Here is a 24,797-nt window from a genome sequence, read left to right as displayed (position 1 = left end):
TGTGAAAACAGACAGTGAAACAAAACCAAACCATCATAGGCTTGGAGAAATCCCAGTCCTTTTGTCTTGAGAGAAAACCCTCCGGTGAGCCAAGCCAACGGGGAGCTGTGGTACAGGAGGAGGAGAACATGTTCTTGGCTGACCTGGGGAAGCTAAGTGCTTGCAAAACCATCTAACAATAAATCAAGGCTACGAGCATGTACCTGAACACACTGACCCACACCCAGCACAGTGCGGGGCTCCCAGTTTGTGCCTGGGAGTCCATCCTGGTGGTGTTTGACCCACCAGAGCACAGAGAGCTCCACATGCATGGGGCAGTGGGTGGTGGGACCTGGCATGGGGATGTGCCCAAGCCCAAGAGCCTCCCTTGGTCACCTCTGCAGCTTCAATGGGGAAAGGGTCCCAAAACTGGCACTTCCTCCCTGCCAGTTTGGGGCATCCCAAATGAATTAGAGATCTCCCAAGAGACCAGGCTGCAGTTATGAGCAGGACTGGTTACTAGGTCAAAGATAGTTGTCCAGCAAAATCATCCTTATGGTTAAGAATAAGAGGTTTAGAAAGAGGCATACAGGTCAAAGACATTCTGGGTTGGGGGAAACGAAGTGAGGCAATCCCTTTGACAGTGTTGAAATGGCCCCGTTACGACATGTTGGGAACGGAACAATGCAATTTTAGCCTTCAAAGTAACTTTTTAAAAGACAATCACCGACGGTTAAAAATGTGAGGTTTTTAAAAGGTCAGGAAAAGAAAAAGCTTTTCTCTTTTGCCCTAAGTGGGTGTTAAGAGAAGGCAAGGAGGGGGCTGTAAGGAGAGATTTTATTTAATGGAACATTTCCAATTATTTGAGGAGGGAAAGAAGGGGAACCATTCCCTTTGGCCATAATTAAATACATGCATACCTACATACACATATACATATGCGTACACACCTCTTATTCCTTCAGACCAATATCCATGCCCTCTCTGGGTTTAACTGATACCTGGTTGTGCTGGGTATGCAGACACAGTCCCTGTCCCGGCCAACTCCCAATCCCAAAAGAGAAAACCAAAGGATGAACTGGGATCTAAGGGGTGAAGCAACAGCTCTAAACTCCCTCAGTGGGTCAGTAGCAAACCTGCAACCAGAATCCAGGGAGCTCTGGGTATCACTCGCTGCATTATGCACTTGGCCAAGTCCGTGAAGGAAAAGCTATTTACAAGGTGATGACTGAGCCGTCTACATGGGCTGGGTTGGATGCGAGCAGGAAGGAGAGGAGAGAGCTCGTGTGTGCACGCGTGCGTGCCCGCAGGCACGTCTGTGCCCACCTCCTGGATCGGGCTAAGAACCAGCCCTGAAATCACTGCGAGGAGGTGTAAAGAAAAGAAATAAAACCAAAGACTGAATCTTGGTCCTGCTCCATATTTCTCTTTGCCCCCATCCCCCCATGCCAAACACAGCTATAAAAATGGTAAATTAACTTTAAGGCATTTTTTTCCCTCCTTCTTAGTCTAGCATAAGCTTCAGATGATATGAGAAGTTTTTATATATAACCTAGATTTATGGCTTTTTTGTTTTTCAGTTACATGCTGGGTTATGAAAGAAAAGGAAATCGTGTTTTGGTCATAAACAGAACGCACGCAAACAGAAAGTCATTTAAGTATTAGCTTTGCAAACTTGATGCCTGCATTTTTATATCTATATAAAAACACACACACCCCCGAACACAGAACCAAACCCTGTGTTATACATCATGTTTATACACTATATTGATATGCACTTATAGAGAATCCACTTATTGACTTATTGTTGCTGTTTCAAAACATGCCAGCAAAAAGCCAAACTGTCAGTAAACACAGGGGATATCATCCCTGTTTCCCCTTTCCAGGTTGGTTTCCCTGGTGTACAAAGGTCAGCCCCAGCTCCAGCATAAATTATTACTGCCTATTTGATTCATAATAACATATCCAAATAATGACCAACACATGCTGGATGCTTTATGGATGAATAATTCCAAAGAACTGGCAATTTAAATAGTTTAGAGGTAGCAAAACTAGGGCAAAAGTCTCATTGCCCAGATTGGGTAGCAAGGGGCAGAATAAATCCTATGCCTGTGGCAGCTCAGAAAGTTGCCTGGATCAAACCACTGATCCTAGCACCTCCACTCCTACCCCTTGCTGGACCCAAGGCAGGAGAAGCACCCAGGGCAGGCTCATGGTGGTCAAGCCTCTGCTAAAACCCAGCAAACCTTTGGATGCTTCAACTTAGCAGGGAGTTACCGCATTTTGAGACAGCCAAATAGGTGCAGAGGAGCCGTGCAAGCTTGGATGGATGGGACACTGCCTTCCCCTCGCAGAACAGGGTGGGTTTCACCCATCCCTCCTGTGGTTGAACACGTGGCTGAGACCCCATCAGCCTCCGTGATGCTCCATGCCTCTCCTGCATGTGATGAGCACAAGCACAACCCTGACTGCTCCTACAAGCCCATCCTCAGCCTTTGCTGGCTCCGTCCCTGACATGTAAATAATGACATACCATTTCCACGGCTTTCCAGCCTATTACGCTGCTCTTTGGACCTTGCCTCCCATCCGAACAGAAAACCTGTGTCCCTGCGTGACCCTCCTGGCGCAGCCAAAGCAAACCAACGTGCTATATTTGTTTTTCAAGCCTGGGCCAGGAATGATTCCCGTAAGGCTCAGCCTGGCTTAATGGAGCTGTGTCTGTGCTGTGCCTCTAAGCCTACGTTTGGCCATGAGGCCGGAGCTGCTTTTTTGCCTGGCTTGGATAGAAGGCAGCGGTGTTTGCTGAAGGTAAGTCCATAGCGAGAAGCAGCAGAAAGTGATGATGGGGCAGAGGAGGAACAAGCAAAAAAGGGAGATGAGGGAAAATCAGGAGGAGGGGCAGTGGAGGGTGCTCCCAACCTTCCCAGTGTGACTGTTGTGAGACAAACCTGGCTGAACAGCCCCATTGCCACTGAGAGAAGAGCCGGGGCTGCATGAGCATCACTGGGACCTCCTCACCATGCTTGTGTCACACCACTGTGCTCACCCCCTTCAGCCTCCTGCTCAACTACAGCAGCAGCTGGGGTGTTTTTCTTGGAGGAGGAGGCTGCTGCAGTTGTTTGGGGACAGGCTGGGCTCCTGTGGGTGCCTGGAGGATTGTACCGTGAGTTGTGGTCCTGCTGCATCACCGCTGCTTCACGATAGCCCTCAGCTCCCTCGTGTAAATGGGGGCTGTCTCCAGACCTGCCATGGTAAAGCATGGTGAAGTGTGGCACCTGCATTGCCTTTCTCCACAGGTCCCACTCTTGGGCCGCTGGTACCCAACCTCCTTTCACAGGAGCATCCTCAGGACTGCACACACCTTGAAAGATGCAGAAACCACTTCTGGGTCCTGCACCATCACACACCTACACCAAAACAGTCACTTATTCCAATCACTCCAAAGAATGATGAAAGCAATCTTGTCCTAATACAGACATGTGAGATCCTGAGCTTTTTTTCATTATAATAAAGCCCTGCTCTCTTGTGAAGCCCCCTGCCACCCTGCATGGGGACCTGCTTTTTGATCTGCAGTGAAAAGAGAGTCCTGGATACTACCCAAGTGGTACCTGCAGAGCCCCTCACACAGACCCTCCCAATATCAGGGCACAGAAGGATTTATGATTCCAGGAGATACCTTTTCCCAGCAGGATTTCCCCACGACACCCAGCAGAGGAACAAGCAGGTTTGTCAAATCAATGACGTTTGCAGCCAATTGAGTGCATGGTCATAGCCTGTACTTAGCAGGCTACAAGATACTGATTAGATGGGTTAATAGCAAGTCCTGCTAATTGCATCAGTGAGCTGCAACTGTCCCCCTACACTGGTGCCTATGCAGACACCCAGGCACTTTGCCCTGCAGCCTGGTGTGCCCAGAGCCCAGCACACCAAAGCAAAGGAGTTATATTGGGCTCAGCACACAAAAACTGAGTAGCCAGACTGCTGCTGGACAGGAAAAGCTTTGGGGAGGACGTGGAAAGCATGGCTGCTGGACTCAGATCTTCTACTAAGTGTCAGAGCAAAGCAGGAGAAAGGAGGCAGATTGGATCTGCAAAGCTTGGCTTAAGAGCCAGAGCAGAAGCTGAGCTCGCTCAAAGTTTGGATGTATTCAGACCAGGACAAGATTCAACTCCTTAAGAAGAGCATGGCCATGAAGTTTGGACCCAGAACTAAACTTGTGTGAGTTTGTGCTGTGCCACCTACACCCTCAGGGGTCCTGCTGCGGGGTGGAAGCAGGGCGCTGCAGGGCATGGCATGGGCACTATATGGGAGATGCCACGCTTGCTCTGAAAGCCTGGATGGGCAGGAGCACTGGCAGAGCCATAACTCCACTTTGACACTGCCTATTCCTGCCTTGGGAAGGGAGAGAGGGAGGGAAGGAGGGAAGAGGCGATGGTGCACATGTTCCTTGGGAGCTGCTGGGTGGCTGGAGGCAATGGATGCAATGGGCTCTGTGCTGTCCTGCTGGCAAGGGCAGGAAGGCAAGGGCAGGCATAGCATGGACAGGCAAAGGCAGGCAGGACAAGGTGTCAATGGGCAGGGTAAGGCACGGACGGGCAGGGCAAGGCAAGGACATGCAAGGCAAGACAAGGCGAATGGCAGGGCTGGGGCTGCCTGAGCGCAGCGCGACCCAGACGGGGCCCCCTCGGCTTCCCGGCCAAGGCAGGACGGAGCAGCCCAGCTGCTCAGCCTTGGCTTCTCCTCGCATGGCAGCCGGGGGGGAGAGCCAAGCGCAGGGAATGCCGGCAAGCGCCTGCGTGCACAGGGGGCTGCGAACGCCCTCCCCTCGGCTATGGGGGGGATTGAAAAGTAAAGATGAGGGATTAGTAATTAGGAGGTGAACTCGGGACATAAAAGCAGCAGAGAATCCTCTCAAAGGGTGCTTTTGCTTTTTAAAGGTTTCACCAAGATTCCTGCTTTTCCCCAGGGTGTCCTTTGCAAATCAGGCCTCACTGCAAAGGCTATTGGATCCGACTCTGACGTCAGCAGGGAAAAGGTCCCCAGACTCTCATTAGAAAGGGGAAGAAAAAAATCTGTCCTTGTTTTTTTTCTTTCCCCCTGACCAATTTAACCTTTTCAGGACAATAAACAGGCTCCTCACAGGGTGAAACGGAGCAAGCAGAAGGGCCGTGGGCTCTGCTTCCCGGGATGAGGGAAAGTATATAGTGGATAGGGGCTTGAGCTGGCGCTGTGATTCCTCTCCTGGATGGCTCAGCACTGTGCCCATGCATGGGGTTGTTTGTAACCCTTTGCTAGCACAGAAGATGATGCTGATTTCAGTACCTGAGCCAGGGTGTTGGCACCAAAAAGGGGTCCTGGGATGATGTGGGATACAGGGAGGCTGCTGTGGATGAGTGCGAGCAACCAGCTGTACCCAAAGACAGCAGTGAGTTTTGTTCCTGATTCTGCTGCTGAGGAAGCCCATGGTGCTGTGTGAACCAGTGAGCACAGTGAGATGCTGCTCTGCCCTTCCATGGCACCCATTTCCCAAATGCTTGGTGCCAAATTGATTCACTGTAACCCATCTTACTGAAGGGGGTGGATGGGTGACGTGACATAGCAGGATGTCCCCAGCAGCTCCCCAGATGCCCCTTGCAGACCTCCCACCCATTGCTTCGATGTCAAGTTCCATTTGATCCTTGCACACACGTGCCATATAGGAGTAAGGGTATGGTTACCAGCAGCTACACATGCCAGAGAAGGAGCAGCTCCTCACTGCAAAAGCAAACCATCAGTGTTCACAGCCCTTGGTTGCCCTTGCAGGAAGTAACACAGGTGTGAAAGAGGTCCTAAGAGGCCAAGCTCAATCTAGAAAGGTCCCAGCCATAGGGATTGTGCCCTCTAGAAAACAAGAGATGTAAGTTTTAAGATGGTGAAGGGTCACACCTAAAGGAAACAGGCTTTTCTGAATGAGAAAAGTGAGGCTTGTCAGTGTGCAGCGCATGGGTCAGCGCTGATGGAGCCTGGCCTGCGATACTCGGGATGGGCAGCGACCCAAAGGGAACATCTGCTCATCGCATGGTATTTTGGGCCCGGTTTTCCCAGTCTGGGATGGGCAGGGCTCAGCGAGCAGATCTGGCAGGGCTGCTCATGAGAACTGGGCCGCTGCCCTTCCACAGGAAGCGGAGGACAAACCACTCTGAGGTGGCAAAAAGAAGCTGTGAATGGCAGCTCCGGTTGTCAGAGGAGGGAGGACCTAAGGGCTCAATGGCTGCTCTATCCTCCCTGCTCCATCAGCTCCCCATGCAAGACACCATCACTCCTCAAAACCCCAGGCAGGCTCGCTCTGCTGAGGGATGCTGCACAGCTCTCCTCTTTCTGGGTGCCCTTCTGCACCAAACAGCCCCTTTCCATTAGCCTGTACCATTGCCCACACAGTCCATGCAATCAGAAGGTAAATTCCCACTCAACATGGTGGGACCCTGCTTTAAACCCTGCCCTGCACCTCTTGAAGCCTCAGCACACCATCCCATGCGCTCTCCCATCCCATTCAAGGACTTTCTCCCTGGCCCACATCACACTACATGAATGCACAGTGCCTCTCCCTGCAGTGATGCCTGCCCCACGCTGATGCTAGATACCAGTTACCCTGGCTCAGCAGCACTGGTGAGTGAGAGGATGGGCCAGATCTCCACCCAGCCACATCCCTCTAGGGTGGAGAAGGAGGAAGCAAAGAGGCCGCTTGCTCCCGGCTGCCTGGCCCCCGGGCTTGGCTTGCCTGCACAGGGGTGTACGTGCATCAGGCTTCCCTTTCGCCTTTCCTTTCCATCCTGCACTTCTGGGCCCATCAGCCCAGAAAGCTGGGAATGCTCTCCCACCGCTCCCCCGTCATCACCACCGTCACGTCCGTCCTGTGGCGCTGCCTCCCACACTCGGGGAGAAGCCTCAGCCCTTCTCTGAGGTTTGACGGGGGTGTGCTGGGTTGGATGGGCTTCTGGATGGGCTGCAGGGACCTTTCTGGGACAGACAGAAGAGATAATCCCTTTGCAACAGGGCTGACACCTCTACAGGTCGTGTCCTAGACGTGTTCTCAGCTGCCACTGAATGCAGGGGGAGGTGGAGCTCAGCAGCAGTGGACAGAAAAAGCAGTGTTGTTATTTTTGGGATTAGGATGCAATCTCCTCCAATTGCCTTCCCGTGCCCCTGCCGCAGCTCCAGACCTCCTCAAACCCCACAGGTTTGTCAAAGGGCATCAAAAGGTGCTGAACCTCATCAAGGAGAGGGGGCAGAAAACAACACGGGGGTCCTGGCTCCTATTGCTCACCCCATCTCCAGCCTGCACCATTGCAGACATTCATCTCAGCTTTCCCCAAACTCAGCTGTCCCCTTTCTTCCCCATCCCAGCTAATCCCCAAACCCAGCAAGGCCACCCCAACTCAGACATCACCTTCATTTTACCCCAGTGAGGCTCATGGGGGTGATGCCCACCCGCCAGCACCAAAAGCAGCTTTGTTCTGCATGGGCTAATCCTGGGAGGGGGGTGATAAAGATCTCCTCATCCCCATGGAAATTGAGCCATGTTCCTCACATACCTCCACTAATTCAATTTTACACTGTGTGAATAGACCTGCCAAACCTTTATTATTCTTTCTTCTTGGGAAGCTTGCAGCAGAGGGGTAGGGCAGGCACAGAGGGGTGGGCTCCCTCCAGCCTCTCCCAAGCTTCATCTCTGCAATAAATGGTCATGCTTGGTCCTCCTCAGGCATGTTTCATTACTCTCCTTTCAAAACATGGCACTGAGGACAGAGGAAAAGAGAAGTCCAAGGCCAATACGTAATTGCTTAGAAATTCCTGGGGAAGGAGACAGTGGATTTGGGATTTAGGTGAGTGTAAGGGAGAGAAGCACCTGGAGAGCATCCTCTGCAGTTCTGCTAAAATGGTTTATCCTGGTCTGGACCACAGCTTGTCCCACTCTTAGTCTTCACTTCTGAGACGCCTCATGCACAGGTCTGAGCCCTCTCCCATACCAGGTTCCCCCCCCACAGCACACCTTGATCCTGCCCTGCACATCCACAGCCCCAGCCAGTGTTCATCTGAAGTCACACATCAGCATCATCGCATCTGGTCACCCCAACCCCTCCAATCCAAGCCAGGGCAGGGGGGACACTCAGGGCATTGGCACACACCACTACTCAAGTGCTGGTTTTGTGGCAGGGACCTGGATCAGTGGGAAGCCCTCAGGAGCAATAAGAATGCTGCAAAATGTCCTTATGATGCTCTATAGCTACTTGTATCTTCAACAGTATCTGCAGCTAAATTGCTCTGTAAACCCCTGATAGATCATGCAGCATCTTACACAACATGGGAACTGCTTGCAATGTATTGGGTACAAGAAAACCAAAGAGATGCCTCTAGAGTTGTCTTTTAAAGTCCATAAACAAGAAACCCATTCAGAGAATATACACAGCAAAACTGCCAGCTCAGTCACTCAGTCTGCAAGAGGGTTTCCTGGAATGGGCAAGTAAATGAACTAGCGAATGGGCTTTCACAGAAGACTCAGTCTGCTTGAGCCCTACATCTGGTCCAGCACCCAGGGCTGCCAATGGAAAGCACATGGAAGGTGACCTGTTGAGCCATCAGAAGTAGAAATCCAAGCCTCTCACTGCAACTTTCCCTCTCACAAGCTCCTCAGACATGGTCTCCTGCATGTGGTGCAGGATGCACAAGGTGCATCATCTAGAACAAAGATCAGGTACCCAATTCCCAAAGGGAATACGATTTTGAGTCCTTTAAGAAATGTATTCCAAATGGAACACGGATTAATGAGTTCTGTTGGTGACTTGAATGCAACTGTTCAACTGGGTTTGGAAAAGTGAACCAAGCAAGACAAACCACAAGACACTGATGAAAATACTAATGAGAGTGTGCAAATCTCCTCAAATTCCCAGTCCTCAGAGATGGGAGGCAGGAGGGGGTTAAAACTTGGAAGCTAGTAAGTTAAATACAGTTATTAGACATAAACACACAGAAAAGATGGAATTCAGTATTGTTTGCTAGATTTTAAAAGAATAATAACATGAAAAAGCTGATAATGTCCAACATGCACAAAAGAGCCAAGCTTGACAGGGTTTTTAACTGTTTTATATATTATTGAAGCTTTGATGTATTTCATATCCTCAAATGGCAGGACCTACCATAAGTAGCTGTAATATCTACAGCCTACCCTGGCTCCTTGAAATGCAAATTAACAACGTGCTCAATCTGATTTAACTTCCCTATTCAATAACTCAGGCTTTTTTTCCTCCTCTCTGCCCTTTTTGGCTAATTCTGTTGCGAGATTACCCACTAGTTTCCTTTGAAACCTGAAATTACTCTTACGCATTCTCTACATTAGTTCCACACTGAAGCTATTTGTTTGGGATTAGTTATACTTACCTAACTCGAGGGGTGCTGAGAGGATTACTGGCAGTTTGCAAAGGGCTCTGCCAGTGGAAAGCACTATCTAAATGCTAAGTATTATGAAGTCAGATGAGCTATTTACTGACCCCGATTGGTAATATCCCCTCCTCCAAACTGGACGCAGAAACTGAAAGAGCAGAATCCTTTTTTTGGAGAGACAAATAGTGACAGAAGGCCAAGGCAAGGTCCACAAATAAAAGAAATCCTAGAACATCACTTCAGGTCAAAAAAGGGCTTTAATTCTTGTATGAATAAGCACCGAGTGAGCGGCAGCACCCAGAGCACAGGCAGGGAGGGTTACAGAAGGCAAACCCACACCTTGAGGGATCTCCCTTCCAGCCTACTGCAGTGCTTCCCCATCATCCATTACACAAACCAAACACCCAAATGGCTTGTCTCACACCAACCCCAGCTTGGCTCTTAAACAGAGAGACAGACCGAGCTCCTCTTCTTTACAGGGATGAGTTTTACTGATGCAACGTGACCTTTTGCTGGGCAATGGTATTTGATTGTTTCATCTTGCAATAGCACCTCAAGGTCAGCAGAGAGAGCAGGGTCTTGATGGGAGAGCTTTTATACACATACACATGAGCAGGTAACTCCTGCTTCAGGGAGCTGGATTCAGTGATCCTCATGGGTCCCTTTCAACTCAAGATACTCTATGAAATATTGGCATTATCATAGTTCCACAATGGTTCTGTACAGCCACAGATGATAGAAACAACCCCTATGTCTCCAATAAATACACCATGACCCTATTTATCAAGGTGGGAGGGTCAATGGAAGCATGACTCCACCCCTAGAGCAGACACTGCATCCTGCATGTAGAGTGGAATCCCTCCCATACACAGCTAGGAGAATCCAGATGGAGATGGAGGAATGAGGGAGAGGGGCATGGGGATGAGGAGAGAACGGGCTGTTTATACACATAGCAGCTTTTGGAGAAAGCTTTGAGAAGAGCTTTGAGTGAACATGATGAGGGGCTGGGGACAGCACAAGGATCCTTGTTATACAGGCAATAAAATTTAAAGTGCTGGGAAGAAACACAGAGATATTGATGAGGTCAACAGCAAAGGGAAAAAGAGCAATACTTTAGAGTCTAATACAGGCTCTGGGGTGGGATTCTTCCACCAGCAAGCAGCCAGCACAAAGCCCTAAGCCCTCCTGTTCCCAAGTGCTCAGCTCGTAGCATGGGCAGAGAGGGAACAGGCACCCAAATTCTGTAGTGAGAGCCTCCATGGGGAGACATACATCAGGATAACCCCACTCCACAGGGCTGAAAAGGAAGATAGAGACAAACCACTTGGTTTCTTCCTTCATCTTCCTACAGTGGTATTTCCCGTTGTGCTGACACTTGGTCATCAAGTCGGATTAAAGGTCTTTGAGACCTGGCTTAAGACTCCAGCTCCTCTCTGCAGAGCACTTTGGCCAGCTGGCAAAAGCAATACCAAGCTTTGTAACCCAGCTTCCTGCAGGGCTTGTGCTCCCAAAGCAGAGAGATGGCAAAGATGAACTGGGGGAGAAACTGCAATCAAATGCAGAACCAAAAAGCAATGCTCCAGTGTACCTTGCAGTGTCACCCAGGGAAGGCTTGGAGGCTCCTGGATGGAGCTATTCAAGCCCAGCAGTGCAGTGAACCCAGAGAAGATGCGAGGCTGCTGCTGCAGCACACATGGGATGGGGAAGGGGATGCTCACTACAAGAGCCATGAAGATGTAAATAGGGGAAAGAATCTCCGAAGTGGAAATTTGTGCAGAAAGAAAACAGGACAATGAGCTTGGTGGGAGGTGACGGGGACCTTCAGGATGGACCACAGGATCCTCTGGCTGCCCAGCCAGAGTGATATAGAATCACAGAATCATAGAACAGTTAGGGTTGGAAAAGACCTTAAGATCATCAAGTTCCAACCCCCCTGCCATGGGCAGGGACACCTCACACTAAATCATGTCATCCAAGGCTCTGAACAGCCTGGCCTTGAACACCGCCAGGGATGGAGCATTCACAACCCCCCTGGGCAACCCATTCCAGTGCCTCACCACCCTTACAGTAAAGAACTTCTTCCTTATATCCAATCTAAACTTCCCCTGTTTAAGTTTTAACCCATTACCCCTTGTCCTGTCACTACAGTCCCTAAATGAAGAGTCCCTCCCCAGCATCCTTATATCCATATATCAAGTATGATATATGATACATAGTGTGTGAGGAGATAAGCAAAATGGGCAGAGGTCTACACCTCTCAAGCAAGCCACTGGACCATGAGGAGGGTAGAGCGATGGTGTCTGGGACTAGCTAGTGAGTAAGGGAGGACTGTGTGTCCAAACCTGGTCATTTTTTCCCATTTCCTTCTCCTAGTGTATCAGTTGGCCTAATAAGAGGTATTACCTGCCCTAACAAACCCCATCTCACTAAGCATTTCTCCAAAGTGGAATTCAGCAGGGAAAAGAGAGCACTGAGAGTGCATCTCCAGCGATGCAGCCTCCACCCCATGGCTGGACACTGCCACCAGGACAGGAAACCCTCATCCACAACCGGCGGAAAAAGAGGAGACAGCATCCTCCAGCCCCCACGCTTCACCCATGGGGACCAACCCATCTGTATTGTTCTTTTCCTCAGCCAAAACCATGTAGCAAATCTGACCTTACCCTTTGTCATAGTTTGGGGGTGAGGAACATGCCAGTCCTGACGTAGCTGATGTTTGTGAACAAAACAAATGAAGAAAGAAATAAATAAGCAAAGGCCCAGCCGCAGACTGTGCTTGGTGTCTCTGTGGTTGACATTTACAGCCCACGGCGGCTGTGGTGAGGATGACAAACTGGGGTGGCCACTGCTGCTGCCGGGGCAGGGCATCACTTCAGCCTTTAATTCCCTCTGGCAGAGCTGAACTCCTGTTTGCCCGGTCTGCCTGACCCTGTACCCAACCTGAGGCAGGTCCCTCCTTTGTCCCAGACCATAAGCAAGGAGCTGACCCAACACACAGCACAATGGGGTTATCACCCCAGCAGGGACCATCAGCCCTGGCACAGTAACAACAGGACAAGGGGTGATGGGTTTAAATTGAAATGGAAAGTTCAGGTTGAATATAAGGAAGAAGTTCTTAATTGTGAAGGTGGTGAGGTGCTCACACAGGGTGCCCAGAGGAGCTGTGGCTGCCCCATCCCTGGCAGTGTTCAGGTTGGACAGAGCTTGAAGCAAGCTGCTCTCGTGGAAGGTGTCCCTGCCCGTGGCAGGGGGTTGGAACTGGATGAGGTTTAGGGTCCCTTCAACCCAAACCAGTCTGGGATTCTGCAACACCGGGTGGAGGACTCTTGGGAAGAGCTTTCTTAATTACTCATGCATCAAGACAAGCTTCTTAATTGGGAAAACAAAAGCCCATAGTGGAGATCAGCTGCACAAGGCATGCTTTGCTGATTGCTCCTCCGAGCAGAAAGAAGGGGTATGCCCCTCACTTGCTCGGCAAGGTTTAAGAGCATGCAGAAGAGCATTTGCAAGATAATTTGGTGGTCACAAGGGAGTGGGTTTTATCCCTGAATTGAAAACTGGCTATTAAACAACATTTAAAAGAAGAAAATAAAAATAAACCAGCAATTTCTCATTTTATTCTCTCCCTATCATCATCATTAACTGCATAATATCCCTTCACCAAAGATCTTCAACCGAGCAATAAAATTTTAGTACCTAAACCTTATCAGTGCTCTGCAAGGGAGTATTCTTCTCATTTCAGAGAGGGAAACCAAGGCACAAAGAACTGAAACGACCTGCTCAAAGTCACACTGCACATTACAAGTGCAGCCAGGAATAGATCCCTCGAGGCCTGGACCCAGGGAGGCAGCACGCCCTCAGGTATGCTGCTCTTACAGGCCAATTAGCTTTTATGGAAACGTTTAAGGAAACATTTCCTTTCACAGACTCTGCCTGCTAATTTACTCCCAAGCTTTGTCATCCGTGAGTAAAAGTGTCTTCGATTTAGGCTGCCGCGGAGCGACTCAGCCCCATCCCTTGCTTGAGACAAATGTGCTTTGAGCAAGTAAAGATCTGACAAAGAGCACCCCGAGACACAGTGGGTAAAAAAGGGCTGGAAGAGGTTTCCCCGTGGGTCCCTGCCTACTGATTAAGACTGATTGCAGAGACTTCATCAAAGCAGAGGGCTCTGTATGGAGACGCAGCCATGGGGACCGCCGGGGCTCTGGGTGCAGAGGCACGCTTTGCTTTCCAGCACGCTGCTCTGTTTAGGTCTGCTTGGCTTGGTGGGGCAGAGCTGAATCATAGAAAGGACCTTAAGATCATCTAGTTCCAATCCCTACCCCCCCTCACTGAATGTTCACCTAAATCCTCAATGTCCTGGGTTCTGCCATCAGAGGAGCTGGGAGGGAAAGGACAGAAGAGAGAAGGGCAGAAAGGATGGGAGCAGGAAAGCAGACCCTTGTTTTGCTTTCCATCTCTCCCCGCTGAGAAACGGTTAACGGGTTGCAAGGTTTCCACCCTTCCAGGACGGAGCCTTTTCCTCCCCTTTCGAGTGCCCCCTGCCTTCCTCCTCCAGCGACTGGGAAGCTGTGACTGCTCTACACCGCTGACACCTCGGCTGCTCTGGAAACCCATGAACTGCTTGAGAAAGGTCAGCTGGCAGCCGCTGCATCCCTTCTGCTGCCTTCCCAGCCTTGGGCAGTGCAGGAGCCCCCTCTGTAGGCAAAGACCCACATTTACCAGCGTCCCTGGCTTCTTGACACTCATTTTTTCCCCCCAGCAGAAGCCTTTGCATCCACCCCAAAGCTGGGATGTAGGGCTCTGCCCCACTGCTCATTGCTGGCCCCACTACACGCGACATGAACCAAACAGCACAACCAAAGGAAACCCACCACTCTCAGTGCTCCTTTATCTCCTCACCCCAGCACTGCACATCAACGAAGTGAGGCTCTCCAGCTCCCAAAACACAGACTTAAACCAGCTCTGGTTCAAAATGACCCCATTTGGTCCATTAAGATATGCTGCAAAATCCCACCCCTCTCCCAGACATTTGCTGAGGCCAGCAGTGAATTTAAGGGCAGATGAACACCAGACTGGGAAGCAGCCGAGGCAAAATTCCTGCTTGGATGCAAACAGGCTCTGTCCTTCCCAAAAGAGGAGTCTTTCTGGGGGTGGGAGGTTAGCAGCTGAGTCAAGGGCTGCTGGCAGTTGTTATCAGGCACTACTCCTACGGAACAGTTTGACCACAGCTTGTAAGGAAATGTGTGAAGCTGCCCGTGTTTACTGCTCGCTGTCCTCACCAGTTACACTGCCTCCTCCTTAGGGATGCTCAGCCTGTGCTCACGACATCCTTCTTCACCCTTCCCTACCCCTCCTGCTCAGCCACACAGCAGCGTCTCTGCCAGCAGCCTCATAGGGAGGTGCTAACCTAGAGCAAGAACCCGTTCTGGATGGTGTCTAGTTGGGAGGAACATTTACTCTTCCCCACTCCTCGCCCCCTTTGTACGAAGCCCAAAGCCATCACTCACACAGACATTGTGCCCCATGACCAACTAGGGGGTGTTAACAATAAAATTAGAAAGGAAGATGACAAAGATCTAAACAGGCACCCTGAAATAACTTGGTTTCTTTGGTGTCCTGAGAGCACTTCTGTCCGAGACATTAACATCACTCAGTTCCATTTGGAGAAGTTTCAGCATGCAACAAAAATACCTCGGGCTCAGTAATGAGGCAAGAAAGAGATGGTGCTTGCGTAGCTGAGCAAGGAGCATCACTTCCCTGTCCTTGCGGCGGAAGAGAAATAACTGGGGAATAAATTAATCCTAATAACTGTAGGGTTCTGATCAGGCATACATAACCAGCAGTGCGCCTGCAGGATGAGCAATTGATGAAGTCATTGCTTCAAAGGTGCCTTGATGCAATTAGTCACTTGTAAAACATGCAGCAGAGGAGAAAACCCCGCTCCTTTTGTTCAGGAGCACAGAACTGCGCCGTGTGTCGGGGTGATTTATGGGTTACAGCACAGCCAAATTAGAGCTGGTGGCAATTAGGGTTGCTCTCTCATGGATGAAAGAATGGGGGGAGAGGAGTGGAAGGATGGGCAGGATGCAGAAGGGCCAGATGAAGGTAGAACACCAACACCCCATTTCTGTGCTGTTGGTTTGCAACAGGGATTATTTCCCCTTTGCACACAGCGTTGCAGGGGGAAAGAGGGTTTCACCTGTAAAGCTGGTGCCACTGAAGATGAATCAAGTCATGAATCACCAGCATGAGGATCTGTAATTAGAGCTACTGGGAGTCACAGGAGCAAGAGTCAAAGGCTCTAACAGGATTATGGACAGATCTGGATTGTTTTATGACTAATATTAGCAGATAAAGGGAATCTACCCCATGCTCAGGGAGCAGGGAGGAAGGCATTTCCCATCCCCAACCCCACTGTATGGCTTTAGTGTCCACTGCACCACCCACCCGAGGCTGTTGAGGTTCACCCTAGCACCCAGGGTGCAGGATGAGCCCATGGCCAACATCCAAAGGGAGCTGGCTGACCCGGCCGTGGGGAAGCGGGGTCGGTCCTGGTGCAGCTCAGCATGTTCCCGATGAACCCGCCAGCTGTCTGCAGCTGGAGGATGCAGGCAGATGCTGAGCAGCCGACCCTTCTGTTGCACAGCTGGGACAAGCAAGGAGCTCCTGTCTAGATACCCACCTCCCGTGCTATCCCAGCCTTGCCCAGACAAACCCAGTGGCTTTCCTATGCTCCCCCATCACACTCCAGCTCACACTCTCCTCTCTCCAGCCCTGTTCGGAACAAGCCCCAGCATGTCTCTCCACAGCCAGGAGGAGCAGAGACACTGGGAGCTGAAGCCAGGCAGAGCAGGAGCCAAATGTCCTCTCAGCAGCCCTGGGAGGGGAATGTGCAGCCTCTCTTTAGGTATAGGGGCCCCAGTGCCCGATTCTGAACAGTTACTGCTGTTTTTTTGAGCTTGAGACTTCCTTGAGGAATGAGAGCAAAGAAAGCATATTTTAAATAAGGAGACCATAATCTCATGCCTGTATGTCCAAAAAACAGGATGCTGAGATGGGGCTGCACTGCTGAACAGCAGTGCATCATCCTGGGGCTGGCTGGCAGATGAAGCAGAAACATCCATCAGCTGCAGGGCTGTAGGAGGACCCTCAGTGCAGTCAGGACACTAAGTAGGAATAGTCTCCACGATCATTGCATGCTGTCCCCATAGGGTCTGGCACACCCCAGGGCATCCAAACGCAATGGCCATCTCCCCATCCATGAGAGCTGTGCACCAGGCAGGGCAGACCCAATGGCCACCTCAATGCCTGGGGGTAACGATGTCTCCTGCTCACCTTGGTCCCTACCAGGATGGGCACATTGACATGGGCTTGACACTCTCCAGCTACCAAGACACCACCGAGGTTCTCCAGAGGAACTGGAAATTGAGATCTGAAATTGATCTGCAGCCAAGTGTGAACTTTTGAGACTCGGGAGCAGCAAGCACAGTAAATATTAACTGTTCATGAATTTAGACCCCTTACATTCCACTGGCTCCTCTGGATTTAGAGTTCATGCACAATTTTTGGCCGCTACTGCTGAGTGCCTCCATTTCCCAGGGCGCACAATGAAGTTGGTGAGATTTATTGATTTCCATGGATGACAGCACAGGATAAAGGAAAGCCAAGCGTTACCTGCGACGATGCACAAACCCTGCTGCTCTCCTGCCCTCAGTGTTCTCACAAGCACACACGTGAGTGTGCCACAAAGGGGGAGATGAAGAGTAGGGTCCCTCAGCCATACCTCAACACTCTAGGAATGTGTTCAGGGTAACAAAGAAGAAGCCTCATTAAAGCCAGCAAATGGACCTAGCTGCAGTGGGCTGTGGATCAACCTGGAGCTGCAAATCAGATGATCCCACCAGGGTAATGCTCATACTGGTGAGGCTAGACCCAAGCACAGCACAGCCAAGTGACTGTTTAGCCTCGCTGCTATGTAGGAAGAGCCTTTGCCACGCTCCAAGCTCCAGTGAGGCATTTCCTACCCTGCGTTACCCTGTTTCATCAGGGTGAATCATCAGACCACCACAAAAACCTCAGGACCTCGCTTCTGCAGTCGTGATCAGAAACTTCCTTTATTAAATTAGTGACCAGCCCCTATCTGTCATCTCGCTGTTAATAAAAAGAAACAAGGGCTGGAAGGAGGCTGCAGACCAGTGCCTGGAGCCAGGCTCAGCTCAGCACAACTCATGTCCAGTAGTACTGCAGAGCTGCTCCCGGGCACAGCACACAGGAACACGAGGTACTAACCCCACACCAAACAGGTCTGTAGCATAAACGTGGGGGGTTTCCCTTCTCCAGTGCCCCTCAGGATGCTGTTTCAGTGCTGCATCCTCCATCAGTACAGCTCAAGCACTCATGTGGCCACAGGGACAAGCTCATCTCACTTGCTCTGGCTGGACTGACGTGAAATCCTTCCTCACATAGGACAGATAAAAGCATACACTTAAACACTCACTGCTCTAAATGATCCCTGCTGGGATGTATCAGCCCCTTTCCCACAATTGGCATGACATGGGCTAGCAAGGAGGAATATCTTACTTGGTCCAAACAACACCAGTTCAGAACATGAAGCTTTTTCTCTGCCAGGGTTGCTGGAGACAATGACACCCATTTGAAAACAGATGTTCTCTCCTTTGGGAACAAAGCCCAGCAGCCGGTCAGCACCACACACCCCTCCCTGCAGTAAAGGGGGGGTCATGGTCCTGCTCTCTGGAAGAGCAGGATTACAGGGGTGGAAAGAGCTCAGAGACAGTCGCTCCCAGCGAAGACAGAGTCAACCCGATGTTGAGATAAGACCACTCCTTGACCCCACCACATAGGCTTGACCAGTGGGAACCCAGCATGGGAAAGCTGCAGAACATCCACTCTATCCCCCAATAACCCAAACTAGCCACAGCAGTATTTCCTATTATGTCTCCATAACCTAATCTGACCCCCTCTAGGGTCCCCCGATTAATATCAGAGAAACCTCACAAGTCCAATCACCCAATTACAGGGAAGAAAAGTTTATCCTATCTAAACAGCATGAAATGTAACCTAGATCCAGCTGCCCTGAGACTCCTGAGGGCCAGATCTCAATCCCTGGCAAGCTGAACAAACTGGGAAGGGGTCACAAAGGAGATGGGGAGGGTCTCTCCCTGCTCCTGTATCACATGAAACCTGCAGGAGAAGCTATTTTAATTGGTAAATCCCCCGAGTCAAGGTTTAATCCCTCTCTATTTTCACTTAACTTCCCTCACACCAAAGCTACACAGGGAATAGATGACATTCCCCACCTTGACTTGCCCAACAAAGGGAGCCCCCCATCATCTTGATGGACAGGGAGGAAGGGGATAATGGTCCTCAAGAGGCAAAGTGTGCACAGGCCAGCTTGGGAGATGCAGGGATGAGCATGTGCCACCTAACACAAATGGTGTAGGTTAGAGCAGCCTTGATGCTGGCAGGGCAGCAGACAGGATCACAGCAACATCCCCAGAGTACCTCCTGCACTGCAGTTGAGAGGTTTCAAACAGGACAGAATAGGATGCCCCAAGGCAGCCTTTGTGCCTCCTTGGATCCCTTTCCCATCCTTATTTCCCTCCAGAGGAACGTGGAGGGACGCTGTCTAACTTCTTGGATTCTAGTTCAGCCACCTGACAAAGCTGAACGCATGGGAAACCTCAACAGCAGCCAGAGGACTGGAAAGCAGATTCCCCATCCCGCTCACGATCCCAGCTCAGGCTTTGGCTACGATGAGAAGAATATGCAAAACCTACAGGAAGATCCTACCCTGGTGTGGAATTCCAGTCTGGTGTCAATCAGAGCCCATCCAAAGGGAAGACCCTTGTGCTTCACCTGGCGAGCGTGCCCAAGCTCCCTCCCAGAGCAGGGTTGTGTTGCACCCAGAGATGCCCCAGAGCCTAAGTTTTCCAACCAGCTCAAGGCTGCATTGCCAAGCACCAGCTTTGCAGACACAGACTGAGCTCCCCTCCAAATTCCAGCCACAATGTATTGATTAGAAAAGCCTGTTTAGTCAATAAAGGCTCCTATGAAAACCTTCCACTGAACTGCACTCACATGCCATGATCCGTCCGTCTGCGTTAGCAGCCTTTGCTTTTGATGCTTCCTGACAAGATGGATTTGTGGCCTTGACTTTTCCAGATCAGGAGAAACGTAATCCTAGAGGATAAAGTTACAGACCAGTATAAAAAACTCCATGACTGGCCTCATTAACTGCTGTGTAAGAAGTTCAGAGCCTCCTTAGCTGGAAGGGAGCGTCTACAGCTGTCCTTTGCCTTGAGGGAGAGGTAGCCCTGCACAGGCAGCACAAAGCCCTTGGCTCTTAAAGCGCATGACATACTCATGGCACCATCCAGGCTGCTCCATCCTCTGCAGACAGCAGGGAATGGGCAGACAGTCCAAGCTTTCCACCTACTAAATGATTTGGGAAAAAGCAAAGATAATGCCCAGTTCTGTCCAAAAGGTGTCTGGGCAGATAAAAATAAAACAACCCTGGAACAACCATATGGAAATGTGAATTAATGAAATACTTCAGCAAGTGACTCAACCCTAATTGAGAGCTGAGAACCCTCCACCTCCCTTCTGCTTTCCAGGATACAAAAATGACACTGGTAGGTGGAAATAACTACAGCTGTCCCAGTGGGAGAGAAATCAGTGTTTCACAGCAAGTGTGATGGCCAAAATTAAGCACTTGCTTGGTGCTATTACACAACACATCCCAGGAAGCAGCTTCCAAAAACTTGACCTTCTCTTCAAAGGCTCCTTTTTTTGAATCATCTTTGCTTTTGCCAACAAGTGAAATGGATTCAGTGCTCCAGGAGGGTATTCTGGGTGTTGAAAACATCTTTACCCATGTGCTAGTCATAGGAGAGACGGCAGCAGTGACAGCTTCCACACAGCAGCCCTGCCTGACCAGGCTGCCTGCACACAGTCATTCATAGATGAAGCTCTGCTGCATTTCCAACCCCAGACAATCCTCACCAAGTGGTGGTTGTGAGCAGCCAGATACCTGTCCACTGAGAAACCAGCTGAGATCCACCAGGTAGAGACAACCAAGCAGCGGCATCAGCTCCTGACCACCATCAGGTCCTCCTCTACTTTGGTCATGCCCAAGGACCTCCTTTGAACACAAGTCAAACACACAGATGACCCCGAAAGAGCTGTTTGTTGCTTCCAGGCTGAGTGCTAACCTTCCTGACCACCAGCATCACTATGCTGAGAGCTACAGTGTGGTGTCATAGCTGGTGAGAGCAGAACTGTTCTGAAACCAATGGAGATCGTAGTGTCCTTCCTCTGCAACCTCTGGGCCACCTCTCCAACCAAACATCATATATGAAAATGGCACCTATATCAACATAGGTGCCACAGGTCCCTACAGAGAGAGCTTTGCCACCACAGGGCTTTACAGAGATAGTCAATACCATCACTCACACTCAAGATCTAACAACACCACCTCTAACAACTGGTTTAAACACTCCTGCTTTAACATCCTCCACTCTTGACTGGCATGGATTAAACGCAGGATGTCCATGTATTTACCCATCTCCGGACATCAAGCTCCTACAGCTTTCCAAGGGCAGTGTCAATTCCTGCTGTTCTCTTTGGTACCAAAGCTGTTGGGAAGTTGGAACTCTGAAGATGATTTTAAGGCATGTAATAGGCGCACAGCCCCAGTGTACAAAGATCGCACTGATTCCTCACTGACAGGCACACTATTTGCTCTGCCCAGATAGTTCTTCCTCCTCTTCCAGCCTGTCCCTGGTTTTCACATGTCAGTAGCAGCACAGCTTGTATACAGGAGGGTGTTCTGGAAGCAACGGTTGCCATAGCTATACCCATACAGTCCTGGCCATCCAAACACATCAGAATGATGCTCTACAGACCAAAGTTATAAATGAGATACTCTCAAGCTTCAACTCAAGAGCACAACTTACAAACCACTAAGCCTTTTGGTTTGACCTCTTTTAGAGACATGATGTGTATTCAAAGGCTCCTCTGCAGAACAGCATTGCTCCAGAGAAGCCTGCGACTCTGGCATGGTGCTGCACATAGGTTTTACGTGCTCATACCCTTCATTCTGTACATCATTCTACCCGGCCTATTCTCCAGACACCCTCCTGCCAGCTCTTCTCCATGCCACAGGCTTGTGTATTGAGGGCCCTAGTATACTAGAAGACTTTGACCAAGCTGTCAGCATCTGCATTCTTCTGCAGGTTGTGTTTCTGTTCTGCTCAGGAATTACAAGCTGTTCTTGATGAGGGCTACCTCTTCTTTGAACATGATCAGCCAATGAGATACAGGAGCAGAAAGGATCCCTGAGAAATAATAAAGCTTGGGAGTCTTTTCTTACACCTCACCTGAGGATTTCAGCCTTCATCTTTCAATTGTGGTCTCCCACCTTAGCTCCCAACCCTAAAACCAGGGCAAGGATCCTTCTGCCCTTCTACCCATCACAGGCTGGAGGATGCAGCACTCCCCATGCAGGACCATCTCAGGCAGCAAGGCTCAGGGGACATTCTAAGCCAAGGCCACCACAATGAGCGATACCCCAGGACCCCCATCCAGCATGGCATAGCTACAGCAACCAGAACTGAGACATGAAAAGCACTTCGCACCACGGTCACTTTATCCCCTCATCCCTCCCCCTCATCCCCTTTGGAGCTTCTTAACTTCAGAAACCTCCCTCCAGAGGAGCGTTGGAGTGACAGAAAACATTTTCCAAGCCCTAATATCAGTTCCAGATGTTCACAGCCATTTCAGTTTGTACCTCACCCTGTAAAACACATTTCTCCCTCTCCCTCTCTCAAGCGCAGCGCCTGCTTCGCCCATGACATAATGCGCTGGCGGGCTCAGCCATGCACACACACACACACACACACTCGCGCCCTCTTCGAGAGCCCCATGTTCAAACAAAGAGCATCACTCAACTACAAAGTGGGTGCACACATGCAGCTAGGAACAATTTCCACAAGTCTTAATCAACAGTTTGGGGTGTAATTGCTCCCCACCTTCTCCGCTGGTGGTGTTGAAAGCATGGTTTGTTTCGCACACAAGTTCACCTCCTATTAGCCTCACGTTGTCCAAGGGCTGTGTTTTCCTAAGTACCAGTAATAAGCCTGTTTAAGAAGCACATACAGCCTAGGGCAGCCAACCCATGTGAGCTCCCAGCTTCTTCCACCCCATCCCATAGCATCACTGCCCTGTGCACAGGGGATGCACGTTAGATCAGCTTCCCAAGTCCCTCCTGACTGCTCCAAGAGGAAGTGGAGCAAATACTTCCTGGCTGAAGGAAAAGGCTCCATCTTCCAGTTGCAAAGGCCAAAGAGTTTGGCAAGAGTGAGTGACCAGAGGTTTTTGGGGAGCAGGAGGAAGCCAGAAGGCGCGTAAGGCAGAGGGCAGGTACCCTCTAGCTTGCCATGGGGCTGAAGAGCAGGTTGGCACAGCTCTAGCCCCAGACAACACCAGGAATCCCAATAGGAAATGAATACAATTGCAATAAAACAAACAAACCCCTGTACAAGCACACATGACCCACACATTTTGATTCAAGAGATGCAAGGAATGAATGGCAGCAGCCTTAAGAGCCCTCAAGCCTTGCACTGCCACACTACAAATCCCCATCATACATGTCCCAGTAACAGAGCAACTTGCACCTACCTGCCAGGAGATTGATGGGGAAGGAAGATCTGCCCCAGAGATATGCCCAAAATTTCATGTCCCACACCCCTCTCCCAAAGCTTCTCCCTTCTGGGGTTGCCTTGTTCAGTGATGCTGCTCAGATGTGATGGAGATGAGGTGCAGCCAGATGGGTAGGTGATGGTGATGAGGGAACACCCACAGTAGGACTTTTGGCTGGGTGAAGCACAGTACAAGTGAAGCCTATAGCAGTCAGCATCTCTGCAAACCTACACATGGTATTTGCAAGAATCAAGTCATCTGGCACTAGAGGTCTGCAGGGTAATAAAGGAATGGAGGCAGGAATGCTGTTCAGTTCTAAGCAACACAGGAAAAAAAGGAGACATTTAGAATTGGCTTTTCTCTGTAATTTTTAATGGGGTTATTCTGTCCCATGCAATCCCCAGAGCAAGGTGAGGGGAGGGCAGCTCCCCACAATGAATTCAATCGCCTGTCAAACACATGGCAGTCATAAAAGGGAAATAATACTAATAATCATCTCTGTTTCCTCCTCTGGCTGCCAGGCAGAAATCCGGCCAGTTCAGAGGTGAAACCCCACCTTTCCCTGGCCTGGCCTCACCTGAGTGATGTGTGAACAATCTGGCATCCCCATCCAAAACAAAGCCCCTCCTTTGGTGGCTTGTTTTCTGTTTCCCTTACTGGAGGGTGCCCCTCCAAGATAAAGAACAAGCCTCCTTTCATGCCAGGAACCATAACCCAGGGGCCATGGCTGTATGGGGCAGTGCTGGAAGTGGATAGGAAAGGCTGCAGATGCAGAATAGATTGGTCTGAGATGAACAGAGAGGATCAAGAGTTGCCTGTGGCTGTGAGCTGGAGCACTTCATGGCAGCTCATTGCAGCACAGGGCTTGGCTCAGAGATGAGTAAGGAGAAGAAACAAGCCACCTCCACAAGCTGAGAAAGCTTCTGACCAAGACCTGAGGACTGTGCACAGCTCCTGAGCTTGATCTGATTGATCTTCCTGAAGTCACCTTCCCAGCACGAGAACACAGACAAAAGCCTTGCCTGGATGGCCAGGAAGCCCCTGCCAGAACACAGGGAGGTTTCCCCTCTCCAGTGCCAGCCCTGTCCCTACCTCCAGGCTGGTTCCTTGTCCTTGCAGGCAGCATGAACACACAACACCTCACATAAGCCTTAAACCAAATGAGGTTTTAATGACACAGAGCAGGAGCTGTTGCTGAGCTCCAATGACAAAGCTGCTCCTTTGCTCCAGTGACAGGTAGAAGCTTTCTTCATGTTCCCTTACCTAGAAGGGCTTGAAATACGGCCACTGATAGCATCTGGAGGAAGCAGCCTTCACAGAAAGGGAAATCTCTGCTTTGGTCAACACCACCAGCTGCCCTTGACATATCACATGAGCATCTTTAACAAAGTACATCCCAAATCCTCAAGCAAAAAGCAGTGGGAGGCTTTGCCTGGCTTTCCATGCATCAGCAGCATCACTTCAGGTCTCAAATCCTATTTTCCAAAATAAACCACTGATTCACCCAAATCAACCCCCCTGATTCACACCCCAGCAGCTCCCAGAGCACAGCCTGAATTGCTGACAAAGCTTTCGCAAGGCACAGAGCACTCAGTCTAAGCCTGAGCTGGGAACCAAACTCCAACCCAGGGAAGTTTCAGGTTCCCCTGGAGAAGTTTTGTGCTGCTTAAATGATCTCC

At 50.3% G+C, this 24,797-nt stretch overlaps 1 protein-coding gene across 3 annotated transcripts in view; it reads right to left on the bottom strand.

The window, feature by feature from the left end:
- The window catches only part of ASTN2 (astrotactin 2), a 327,690-nt gene that overhangs the window by 58,209 nt on the left and 244,684 nt on the right, over positions 1-24,797 (bottom strand). The gene's annotated exons all lie outside the window — the stretch shown is intronic.

This window comes from Neopsephotus bourkii, unplaced genomic scaffold, assembly GCF_033783945.1.
Source record: "Neopsephotus bourkii isolate Nb327-2 ecotype Australia unplaced genomic scaffold, CSIRO-AGI_Nbou_v1 NB_659, whole genome shotgun sequence".
In the NCBI taxonomy this organism is placed as follows: domain Eukaryota; kingdom Metazoa; phylum Chordata; class Aves; order Psittaciformes; family Psittacidae; genus Neopsephotus; species Neopsephotus bourkii.
This window is presented reverse-complemented; position numbering and strand designations above follow the sequence as displayed.